This window comes from Lytechinus pictus, chromosome 3 (genome assembly GCF_037042905.1).
Source record: "Lytechinus pictus isolate F3 Inbred chromosome 3, Lp3.0, whole genome shotgun sequence".
NCBI lineage: Eukaryota > Metazoa > Echinodermata > Echinoidea > Temnopleuroida > Toxopneustidae > Lytechinus > Lytechinus pictus.
The window spans coordinates 6,521,017-6,533,474 of record NC_087247.1 but is presented as its reverse complement, the minus strand read 5'-3'; positions in this window follow the sequence as shown (position 1 = coordinate 6,533,474).

The window sequence follows — 12,458 nt, the reverse complement described above, 5'->3', positions numbered from 1 at the left end:
ATGAATACAAAAATCAACAGACAATGAATAAAATGGGGAAATGTTATATTATCAAATTTACATTCACACCTGAACATCCTTGAGATGGGAATAGTGTTTTTTTCTGTTTGGATGAATAAAGAAGCTGACTAAAATAATTCACCAAATCAATTCACCCCAGTTACATAAATCATTTTGTAAAATTGATATGGAAATAATTATGACATATGAGTCATCATTTTGGTTATCAGCGACAGAGAATAAAATTATACCTTTGGGTGAAGACTGTTGGGAATAAGAATGATAAGTATGTAGAAAAATACAATGTAAAAAAGAGTGGAAAGGAAAAACTGTAAAAACAACAACAACAACCCAAAAAGGGAAATTGATGGAGAAAAGGAGAGACAGAAAGGGGTAGAGGGGATATACTGTACTGTCTAATATCGCGAGGGAGCGTGGTAGGGAGCCTTTGTGAACAATCTTGATAATGGTGATGATGGTGATGATGACGGTGATGATGGTGATGATGATGACGATGATGATGGTGATGATGATCGGGATGATGGTGATGATGATGGTGATGATGATGATGATCGGGATGATGGCGATGATGATGGTGATGATGATAGTGATGATGATGATGATTGTGGTGATGATGATTGTGGTGATGATGATGGTGATGATGATGATGGTGATGATGATGGCGATGATGGTGATGATGGTGGTGGTGATGATAATGGTGGTGGGAACCTTTAATACTCTCTGACCAATCTTGATAATTCCTAACAAAGTTTATTCGCATCATTTTGAAATACTAATTCAGATTGGTATGGCAAATAAATGTTGCAAGCCTCGAAAAAATGATTCCAACATCATCATGGACGTGATGGAGATAACGATAATAGTGACGATGATGATGACGCTGATGATAAACATGATGATGATGAAAGTGACGATGATGATAATGATGATAGTGATGATGATGATGACGATGGTGATGATGATGGTGGTGATGATGATGGTGGTGGTGGAGGTGGTGGTGGTAATGGAGGAGGTAGTGGTGGTGGTGGCGATGATGATGATGATGATAGTGATGGTGACGATGACGACGACAATGATGATGATGATGGTGGTGATGATGATGGTGATGATGGTGATGATGGTGATAATGGTGGTGGGAACCTTTGATACTCTCTGACCAATCTTGATAATTCCTGACAAAGTTTATTCGCATCATTTTGAATACTAATTCAGATTGGTATTGTAACGGCAGGTATGAATGACACATGACACAGTCATTTAAAAGTTTATGTGGTATTTATTTTGAGGGTAGATCAACCCCCTCTTGAGTTCTCAAGGAGGACAAAACTACATGCAGATTGAAAGTCACATACATAGCGTTGTCGACGAATCCAAGGTTCAACCACCCAATATACAGCTTTTTGACAGTGTGAAGATCAATCAAACCACCTTCAAATAGATCATCCAAGAATGTAACTCAAATCTTGACCTCCCCAAAGCAAGAGGGTGGTCAGTCTCTTTCCCTCTCATTTGGTCATGTGTCAAGGAAGCTATCAAGAAAGCTGTCCCAAGATCACCCTCACTGACCCAAGGTCAAGGAGAACTTCCCTGAAGGGATCTCCTCAGAAGTATTTCTGATTGAAAGGGATCACTTCCATACAATGCTTTCAGGGACAATACATATGCTTCAATGCATTCAGGGACCTTCTCAACAGATCAGTTTTACATACACATAGAAAATATCTCTCTCTCTTTTGTACATATATTTTCTGACCTGTTACAGTATGGCAAATAAATGCTGCAAGCCTCGAAAAAATGACGATAATAGTGACGATGTATAACGATAATAGTGACGATGATGATGACGCTGATGATAAACATGATGATGATGATGATAGTGACGATGATGATAATGATGATAGTGATGATGACGATGGTGATGATGATGGTGGTGATGATGATGGTGGAGGTGGTGGTGGTAATGGACGAGGTAGTGGTGGTGGCGATGATAATGATGATGATAGCGATGGTGACGATGACGACGACAATGATGATGATGATGGTGGTGATGATGATGGTGATGATGACGGTGATGATGGTGGTGGTGGTGGTGAAGATGATGAAAGTGATGATGATGATGGTGATAATAATGATGATGATGACGATGATGATGATTGCGATGATGACGACGATGATGGTGATGATGATGGTGATGATGGTGATGTTGGTGATGATGATGGTGGTGGTGATGGTGAATGGTGATTATGATGATGATGAGTCCATTTATGAATGATGTGATTCCATTGACTTTTAGATATGGTTATAATTTTGATCTTTAACCAATCAAAACATCCTTTCAAAACAATGGCATGGGGAGGGGCGTATGTAGAAGCGGGGGATAATTTGTACAAAATATTTCCGTTAATAAATCTTACAGCATCTTTTTCCATATCTTTACATTTTATCCGGGGGGGGGGGGGGGTTGGTTTATTGCATTATACAAAACTTGAGAAAAAAATACTTCAAATATGAATTAGAATTTGTACAGAATTTTTAATGTATGAGTAAATGATTTTTAGCCATGAAAAATACCAACTGTTTAATCCTCATTCGCTCGTTCTGATATAAAGTTTTATACATATGGAAAACATTTCATCAAAGAACTTGTGGGATGTTTTTGATTGATTGATTGATTTTATTTGGCAAGTCACCATAACATATATACAGTAGCATTAAAACAACAGGCTTGCACAGGATGACCCACGAAAGCTCGAAAGCTTATTTCCAGTGGGGTCCTCAATATACAGAATTAAGATAATAAAATGTTAAAATTATACTATTTACATATTAAAAATGAAGAAAAAAATCAGAATTTACTGTTACCAATAAATAAGATATATACAAGAATATAACGAAGAAGAAGAAGAAAAGAAGGAGGAGGAACAGAAGAAGAGAGGGGACGAGGAGTAGAAGGAGACGGAAGAAACTGATAACGAAGGGAAATAAATAAGGAGAAGAACAACAGCATAAACGTGACGACAATAACAACAAGAAGAGGAGAATAGGAAGAAATAAAAGAAATAGAAAGAATAGAAGAAAGGACATATCGAAGCTTCAATCAAACTATATGTAAAATACATAATAATACCTAGTAGAGAAGAGAAAAGAACTAGGTCAGTATTCAGGCTAAATCAACCGTACAACATATCATTTGCATCTTCTTTTTGACTCTCAAGTGAAAGATATTCTTTCAATTTCCTCTTAAAATGCAAAAAGTTTCCTATTTCCTTTATATCATTGGGAAGGGAATTCCAATGTTTTATAGCATTGTAATAAAATGAGTTACCAATACTACCTACCCTTTCTGGTAAGCAAAAATTGAAATGGCTGTTTCTTGTATTATAGTTATGTATTTCGGTAACTAGATTAAAGTTTGATCCAATGTAATGATTCGATCTATTGTGATAGATTTTATGCACGTGGTGCAAAATAAGTTGTTTTGATCTTTTGTTGACTTCAAGAAAACCTGCTCCAGAGAGTTCGGTGTAGCCAACATGGGTTCTGGGACCAGAACAGCTAATGAATCTAACCATTTTATTCTGTATAATTTTCAACTTCTTTTTATCGAGTTCGCTTATGCCACTAAACCAAGCAGGGTTGGCATAGTCAAATAAACTCTGAATAAGAGCAAAACAGAGAATACGCCTTGCTTTTTGATCCATACAACTTTGATACCTGTACAAAAATTTCAAACGGGCATTCGCCCTTTTTACGATTTATCCGGAAAAATTGTTTTATCCGACAGTTACAATACTAGTAGTCAATCAAAATCAAGGAAAGTTGTCAGATCCGACAAATTCTCGGAGAAATATGTTGATGAAACGCTCCCGTGAAGTTTCATTTCCTTATTGGCCAACTTGGTTGATGTCCCGTTACGGTATCAGATTATACCTTTCAATCAAATCTGAAGGAGCAACATTGTGAAGTAGAAGATTTTTTGTGCCAAAATTTGTTACAATCGATTCGCACTCTATATGACCTTCTGCACACTATATGATAATGACCTTGATAAGAATTAAGGAGAGAGACGCATCCTCGAAAAGATATGTGCCATATTTCTGAGGAATATGAGGAAACCCTAAAAAATGGGAATTTAGCCTACATACATTTTCCCAAATAAAACCCCTCAAACTAAAACAAATTACCCAAATGAAAACCAAAAATACACATTGATTTTCCAGGATTTAAGTGATTTGTAATTTAATTGTGCAAAACTCATGCACTCAGACGTCGTCGACGTCTTTGGCAAAAAGGGTTGCATTTCAGCACCATTCGCTTGGCCTATGAGAGTAGCATTTTCTCTCTCTTCATAGCACTTAGGGTTGCTAATTTGGTTATGAAGATTACGCCATTTAGGGATGCAAATTGGTAAAACGAATGTTAAGTGAATGCATCAGTCAGACAAGGCAAGCAACATTTTTCACCGTGCATTCATTGATATAGGCTAAAAGATGGCTATTCAAAGTGGCTAAGAGAGGTGTCCTTGAGAGTTATCATGTTGGCCTTACTTTCAATAACTTCAAAAATTGAATTTATACCTGTTGTATTTAACATCAATTTAACGTGGCGCAGTCATCAGTATGGTATCAAAATAATTAATCGATAAGTTACGCCACTTAGGGTATCAAATTAGGGGAATTCCATGGTCACGCCTCTTAGGGTGGCTTTTCTCATGGGTTACGCCATTTAGGGTGCATTTCTGAGGTTGTCGGCCGCGGGCGGGTAGCAGTCCATGTGCAGAGTGACCCCCCCCCCCCCCCCCCCGTCAGTGAATGTCAATCTCTCCAACAATTATCACGTGGAGACGGGAAAGTCCCGTTTTATGTTTATTATTGACGCGCGTGCGAATTTGATTCGACGTCATGGCCGCGCCTGAGACACGCCCATTTTGCGACTGCGACTGACTCTACTGCACGAGAATTAACGAGTCGAGCTTATTTTACGCGCTAAAATATTCAAGATTGATCCATCCAATCTAGATTCGCCTCGCCTAGGCCTTTATAGGCAGTCTGGATCAGAATAGATCTACCATGTCGACTGGATAGACTCTACGTCATACGGTACGAGTGTGGAATTTCTACCTGGATAAGTTGAATCACTCCACTTCAAGGGACTTCAATTCGGCGTTCCTGATTCATTTTGTGCATTCATTTAAAACGAAACGACAAGGCCAGGCCACTGAATTGAATTCAAATATCTATATTCTCTCACTGACTCGAACTGATTGCTGGCCTGCATTGTTCCTGTTTGTGTTTCCGGGTGGTGGTCCATTAAAATCATTTTGCACCAGACTCAGAATTAACGGAGAGGTTTCGATTTGATACTCGACTTCTTCCTCATCATTGATCGACAAACAACTTTTACAAAACGGCCCGGAAAATGGCAGACGAAGGCAGGGTAATGGATCTTGTGAACCTCTGGGTTTGTATCTTAAAAGCATGCTGCCTAGTTTGCTTACTCTAGCTCTCTGATTGTTTAGCATTCACTTCATTTTTGCCAGCACTCTTTTTCTCTTTGGGAACATTTTCTTTTTACTAATTCTTGTAGTCCCGGATTTTTCCAGACCCGTGACGAAATTCTCTCTTCTCTTTTCTGCAACTTGTTAGCATTTATAACAGGGTGTTTCAAAATTAAAGTAGTTCTATTTCCATTCTAATTTCTAAGTATGTTTTCTCTTTTTTTTAAAGAGGGAATAATAATAAGTATTTCGTTTACCAGGGTCGGATTTAGACTTCACTTTTCCTAATCTTATGTCCTGGCGGCGCCGCGCGCCAGCCTCGAGCAAGCGCATGATGCATGAGAACATAACAGCATTGCGCTCATCGTCAGGCGCTCAGCTAGCTCCCATTTGTACACAAACGCTATTTCAAACAACGTGACCGTGGCCGAGAAAGGAAAGGGTCTATTCCGTGATGCGAAACTGTTTCACACTGTGCAATAATTTTGACTGATTAGGTACCGGTACCTTAAGGTATGTAGAGTCAAAGTCTAAGGCATTCTTAATTTACTGTTCTCATGTACATGTACTACTTTGTAGTGAATTAATTATTTCAACAATTCTGAATCTGCCGAGTGCCGACCGCGACGTCCGAGCCATGGAGAAGGTGGCAGATCTTAGGGGCAGTTCTCCGGGCAAGAAGACCCCAAGAAGACCTGCCAGGCCGTGTGACCGGCGAGGCATGCATATGGCATGCATGCCTCAATCTGTTCCTAATATTACTCATACTTTAATTGAACTTTTTACATGTGTATCGTAGCAAAATCTACTTCAAACGGACAGTCTGCAGTGATATAAGAATCTTATCAATTTGAGTGATAAATATGAAAATTATGTGCCAAGTTCCCCCCCTAAAAAAATGCATGTCTGTCTTGACTTGAGACTGAGGCTGAGCATGCTGAGAGAGATCATCATCATTATTAAGATCTAATTCGTTGTAGAGTTTATTCATTTGGGTAAGTTTATCAATATAATTAGAAATGATCATGATGATATTTTTCATGGGGGGGGGGGGTGCAAGTTTGATGTTTGGTCACTTTGGTGCTAGTGTTGGAAGCAAAATTCAGGTTGTCTGCCCTGGATCCAGGCCAGCAACACTTTTGATAGGAGTTTCCATCAATGATCTTGATCACATTGATTGAGAATTGTAAAAAGTAAATTAATAAAATTAGTAGTTAACATGCTGTTCATGAATGATGAATGTGTTGCTGGGGCTGATGAAGATGGCCGTGGTGGTGATGGGTATATAAATAGAGGTGATGATAAGAATGATGCTGTTCTGCTGATATTTGATAATGAGAAAAATGATTTCTGGGTGATGGTGATATTAAAGGTCAAGTCCACCACAACAAAAAGTTGGTTTTACTTTTATTTATTTAACAGAATAATCTAACAAGCATAACACTGAAAATTTCATCAAAATCGGATGCAAAATAAGAAATGACGTTTTGAACTTTTGCTTATTTTCACATAACAGTTTTATGCACATATCCTGGTTGGTATGCAAATAAGGAGACTGATGATGTCATCCACTCACTATTTCTTTTGTATGTCATTAATATATCAATATGAAATTTTCTAATTTTTCCTCTTTGTCAAGTGAAACAAATATTAATTCTTCCCTGAATATGTGGACTCAGCATTGTTTAATACAAAATGATTCAGTTAAGTTGGTCCGTATTGTCAAATCTGTAAAATATGAAATATTGTATAATTCAAACAATAAAAAACAAAAGAAATAGAGTGAGGGACATCATCGTCTGTCTCATTTGCATGCCACTGAGTTTTGCATATCACTTTTTTGTGAAAGATATGCAAAAAAAATTTAAATGTCATAACTTCCTTATTTCATATCCGATTTTGATTAAATTTTCAGCATTATTCTAGTTTGATTTTTCTCTTTTTATTCTCATCAAACATTTTTTTGGGGTAGACTTGACCTTTGAATTTAAAACTGATAATGATTGGTTATTAAAAGTTCAGGTTTTTAAGCCTTACACTGTGACTTGGAGAAGAATCCAACATTGGTAAAAGAAATGATTTTTGTGTTCAATGGAGAAAAATAATAAATGAAAAAAAAATAATGAAAATTTGTCTAACAGTTGACATGGATAATGATTTTTATTTGGTCAGTGGAAATGAGATTTACTGAGTAGAAATGTGCACACAGATAAAGTTTCATGTTTGAAATGCATGTGATTTTAGTGGTATTGTATGTCTGGTCAAGTCAATCTCAAGAACTTTGCTTGCAATATATTTCAAAAATTATATGAGAGTAATATTATAAGATAATAAGAAACTGCATAGGTCCTACATTCATAATTATTTGCGAAGATGTGTGAATTTTTAGATTACACAGATCAAGAGAGATGTTTTTTTTCTGTTTTTTTCTCCTGCTGCTCCTCCCCCCCCCCCATCCTACTATGTTGGCAGCCCTGTAATACCAACAGTTAAATAATACAACCATTCAATTAAGTATACTATAATTGTATGACAAGCCATGTATAAAAAGTTAAAATGAAATATAAATTCGAGGACTGAATCTCTTTGTAACACTCCCCCAACGCTCCTGAGAAGGAGTATTGTTGAATGTAATATACCATATATATATTTCGGTTTTATAATACAAAATATCAATGTTTATCTATTGAATATGTGAACAGCACCCTCTTACATCTCCATTATTACATGAACTTCCAGTGCATACACACTAATACACAGTATTACACACCAAGTACAGCAGGGGCATCGTTCACATGTGCCGTGGATGACAACACACCCATCTACACCATAAAATTTAATTAGGGTGATGAGACAGGCCAGCCTTCAAAAGCTTGTGATTACCAGGGGAGTTGAGGTGCACTTGCCTGCTTGTTTACCAGTTCAAAAGGGCTCTTTCCATACTGTGTGAGCGTGGAGCTGGAGATTGTTGCCAGCAGAATTGCTAAGTCATTGTGTCTGCTGGTCTTGCTGAGCTGATACTGTGTGATGGTATGTTATGTAACGGACCCTGGACCGTGGTATATTGTAATCTCTGTGTCTATTGGCTTTTAGGGGTATGTTCATGTGAACATCTTAATATAGGAACCAGACACTATATAGACTATATCACTTAACCGTTTTGCTCTGGTAATCAGTCTTTCATTTTTTTCTGGTGAGTTATTTAAGAGAAGTATTCAGACTTTTCTCTTGGTGCATGGTGTTTTACTTTTTTGAGGTAAAGTTTTATGACATTTTCAAGAAACTTTTGATTATGATTTGTGAAGCATGTTGACAAGCCTAAATTTGGCACGTGTGTAATTTGTCTATTAAATGTGACCAAAATTAGAGCATAGATGTAAACAGAATGTTGCTATGGCATGTTTAATGTATATGAAATGTCATTCCAAATATAGTTTATTATATTTGTATAATAACACCTGACATTCATTTAATGATCAGATATGATTATTCTCATTGGTGATCAAACTTCAATATTAAGTCAAAGTCCAGGATTTAAGAATTTTGTCCAACATGATACTTGTAAGCTGAATGCATGTGATATGAAACTCATGAAATCATAATTATTATGAAATTGTTGTATATTTTGTCAATGAACTAATAGAACTATGGACCAGGAACAGGATATTCATCATATTAAAAAGAAAGTTTTATGACATCTTTCAGACTAAAAATTGGCTGCAATGACTACAGAGTACAGACAGTATTATATTAAAGGTGCATGTCACATCATGTTTTAATTTCAAGACTTAATTCAGAAACATACTGTAACATTACCATATGGTTTGCATTTTTCAGCCTTTTGGTTTTTATAAATAATTAACCTGAAAACTTATTATTAATGAATGCTAGTAATGTAAATGCTTTAGTTGAAAAGAAATAAAATATTCATATTTCATTGATTTATTTTCTCACTTTAATAATGTAACTAAATTTATATACAGTTGACATGACATGATTTAAAGATTGAATACGTGAAGTTGGTTTCAATTTTATACATTGTTGGTTACATCCCAATATGTTATGTACAGTAGTGATACTCTAGTTGTACTACTATGACAAAAAGTTTTTGTGTACAGGAAAAGCTCTTTTACAAATATTAGGCCTCTGTTTAGTTATGGCATTCCTCTTTACTCCTTACATGTAAGTAGCATTTTTCACAATTGACTAAAATTCAAGGTTTTTTATACCTCAGTAATCTTTTAGCTTCTCAAGGAATTCCTTTTATAAAGAGTCCTCTATGTAGAAGATGTGAAGTTATTCAATAGTCTACAGTGTAGGTGGGAAACCAATGGTATGGTATTTCCTGGGTGAAATATCAAATTTTGATGTTTTACTGGTGCTGAAGAATAAAAAAAAACGGTAAAAAATATAAGTATTTTACTGTGTGCCTTAAATATGAATATTATGTGATTAGTATTTCTTAACTTCTACAGACTACTCTCATATTCTAATTAATGAATGCCAGATTTCATGTAAAATAATGTTTCAACTATGGTACCGGTCCTGATAATGATTTCCCTTTTTGAAGAAATGCACAAACTGACAATGTTGTGATTGTCAACAATGTCATTTGGGGGGTTGATTTTCGTATTAATGCTCAAATGTAATTTAAAAATCTAGTTGGCCTGCAATATTTCAGTTACACTAGATCATTATGGAAAACCTTGACTCCACACACCAAATTTGATGTGAATTGGTTTATAGCCGCCCCAAATACCTAATTGGCTCCATTGAAATAAATGTATGAACTGGCCTATTTCTACACTGTTTGGAACTCAACCAGGCAAAATTTGACTGATTTTGATAGGTCTAAGTAAGAACTTGTGCACCCCCCCCCCATGATGAACTAATTTCCACCAAATTTGGGCTATGGATGTTTCTGATCATACCCAAGCTAAACTCATGAAAAATGCACAAATAAATTGTGACATCATCATTGCTTCAATAAATATATTGCACTTGTGATCAGGAGAAATCTTGTTCGTCCAACTGTGCAGGGTGATGACATGTTGTCCTTGTAAACTGGGAATATTTCTACTGACAGGTTTTTGGATGATAAAACGAGACCAACTTTAATATTAAATATTCATTTTTACTGCCCTTGTTAAGGAAACAAACTTATCTCTTTTTACTATTGTTGGAGGATGCTGCCCCACTTTGGCCAAAGGAAGCAAGTGACACCTCAGTCAAATTTGAGTTATTGTTGTTTCTGAAACACCCTTGGTACATGTATGTTGCATGTTCAGGCAAAATTTGGGGAAGAAATTATCGTTCTATGGAAAGATATTGAAGAAAATATTCTGTTAAATTGCATTGATGCTTAACACACATTGCTCATTCACACATTGCTCATTTACAACAAATGATACTTTTGTTACTTGCTTCCTTTTGCCAAAGTACGGCAGAGTGGACGCAGAATATCCCATTTAACTGGCAACTCTAGTCGCACCAAGTTCACCTCTCTGACCAGTACCAAAGTACATGTACAACAAACAGCAATCAATTAGTCCCATTTGTAAGGAGTGTCAAATTGTTTTTATATTCAGAAGTTGTTCTATTCAAACAAACTGACCATAATGAGACCCTACATGTATACATGTATCAAGGTCAAGAATTTAATGATGAAATTTAATATCGTAAAATTTAATTACTGTATCAATTGCAAGTTTGAAGGGTGCCCTGACATTTGCTCTGTTAAATAAAGCGAAGCATTCTCTTGCATAGTTGCCTATAGATGTACATGTATATAAAGCAAATGATAACAGAGCTTGACTTGGGGACAATGCAGAGTAATTTATTTTGTCGCAAAAACTTTTGCATATATATGTAGTACATGTACATGTACTGTATGGGCACTTCTGTTTCATTAATTTCACCACACCTCTGTACCTGTGTCTTTCTTTCTGCTTATTACTTGCCTCCATATTAACCCATTTCCAAATGATGAAAAATATAAAAGAATTCACTCCTTATCATCACATACTGCTTTGCCTTGCTTTTATTAATCTATTAAAGCACCTTATTTGATTTTTGTACAACTGTATGAAATTAAATTGGATTCATGATGCATGAGAATTTTACTTCCCTGGAAGGGTCAGTTTCATTAAGAGCTTAAGAATATCTTTAACTGTAATTTTGGTAACGCGACTTGGAATCCAATAGAAATAAAGGTATTCATTGAAGGTCTTTACAGTTTACAAAACATGCCCCTGATATATATAGAAAACGGTTCCTGTCTGCAAATACATGTATTTCCTACTAGAGCACTTGACTTGAACTACTTGAACCCAGCAATATATGCATGTAAGACAGGAAATTAGATAGTTTGTGCACATTCATGTACTTAAAACATACCCTGGATCTTAAATGCCAAGTCGAGTTTTTGTTAACCCTAAAAAACCCATGAGGATGAATAACAAACCACTTTAATATAGCTTACTTGTGAGATGTCCAAATTGCAGGACTCAGTTTTATAATTATGAGGGGAGCAATAAAAAGCTCTCCTAAAATTTTTAAGGGGAGCATTAGGGGAGCACTACTAAAAGCTCTTCTTTGACATACAAGGGGAGCTCTCTTGTCCGATTTCAGAATGGATGGAGGAACGTACACTAAGTTACAACCCACAACCAAAGGAGACAAACTATCAGATCTATGCAATATTTATCTCATTGAACTCTTTAATGTCATTCTTGCAAGTGTGTTATTGCTTACAATGTAATTGTGTGTTATTTACAAAACGTTGAGGTTTTCAAGGTTGACTCTAACAGTTCGCATGATCATTGACTGACACTCTTGTTAAGCAATTGCTGAGGCGAGTGATAAATGGCTCTACCGAAAATGGATTAAGGAGAGCGGTAGCGAGTGATCACTCTCACTCCCCTTAAACTGAGTCCCTGTT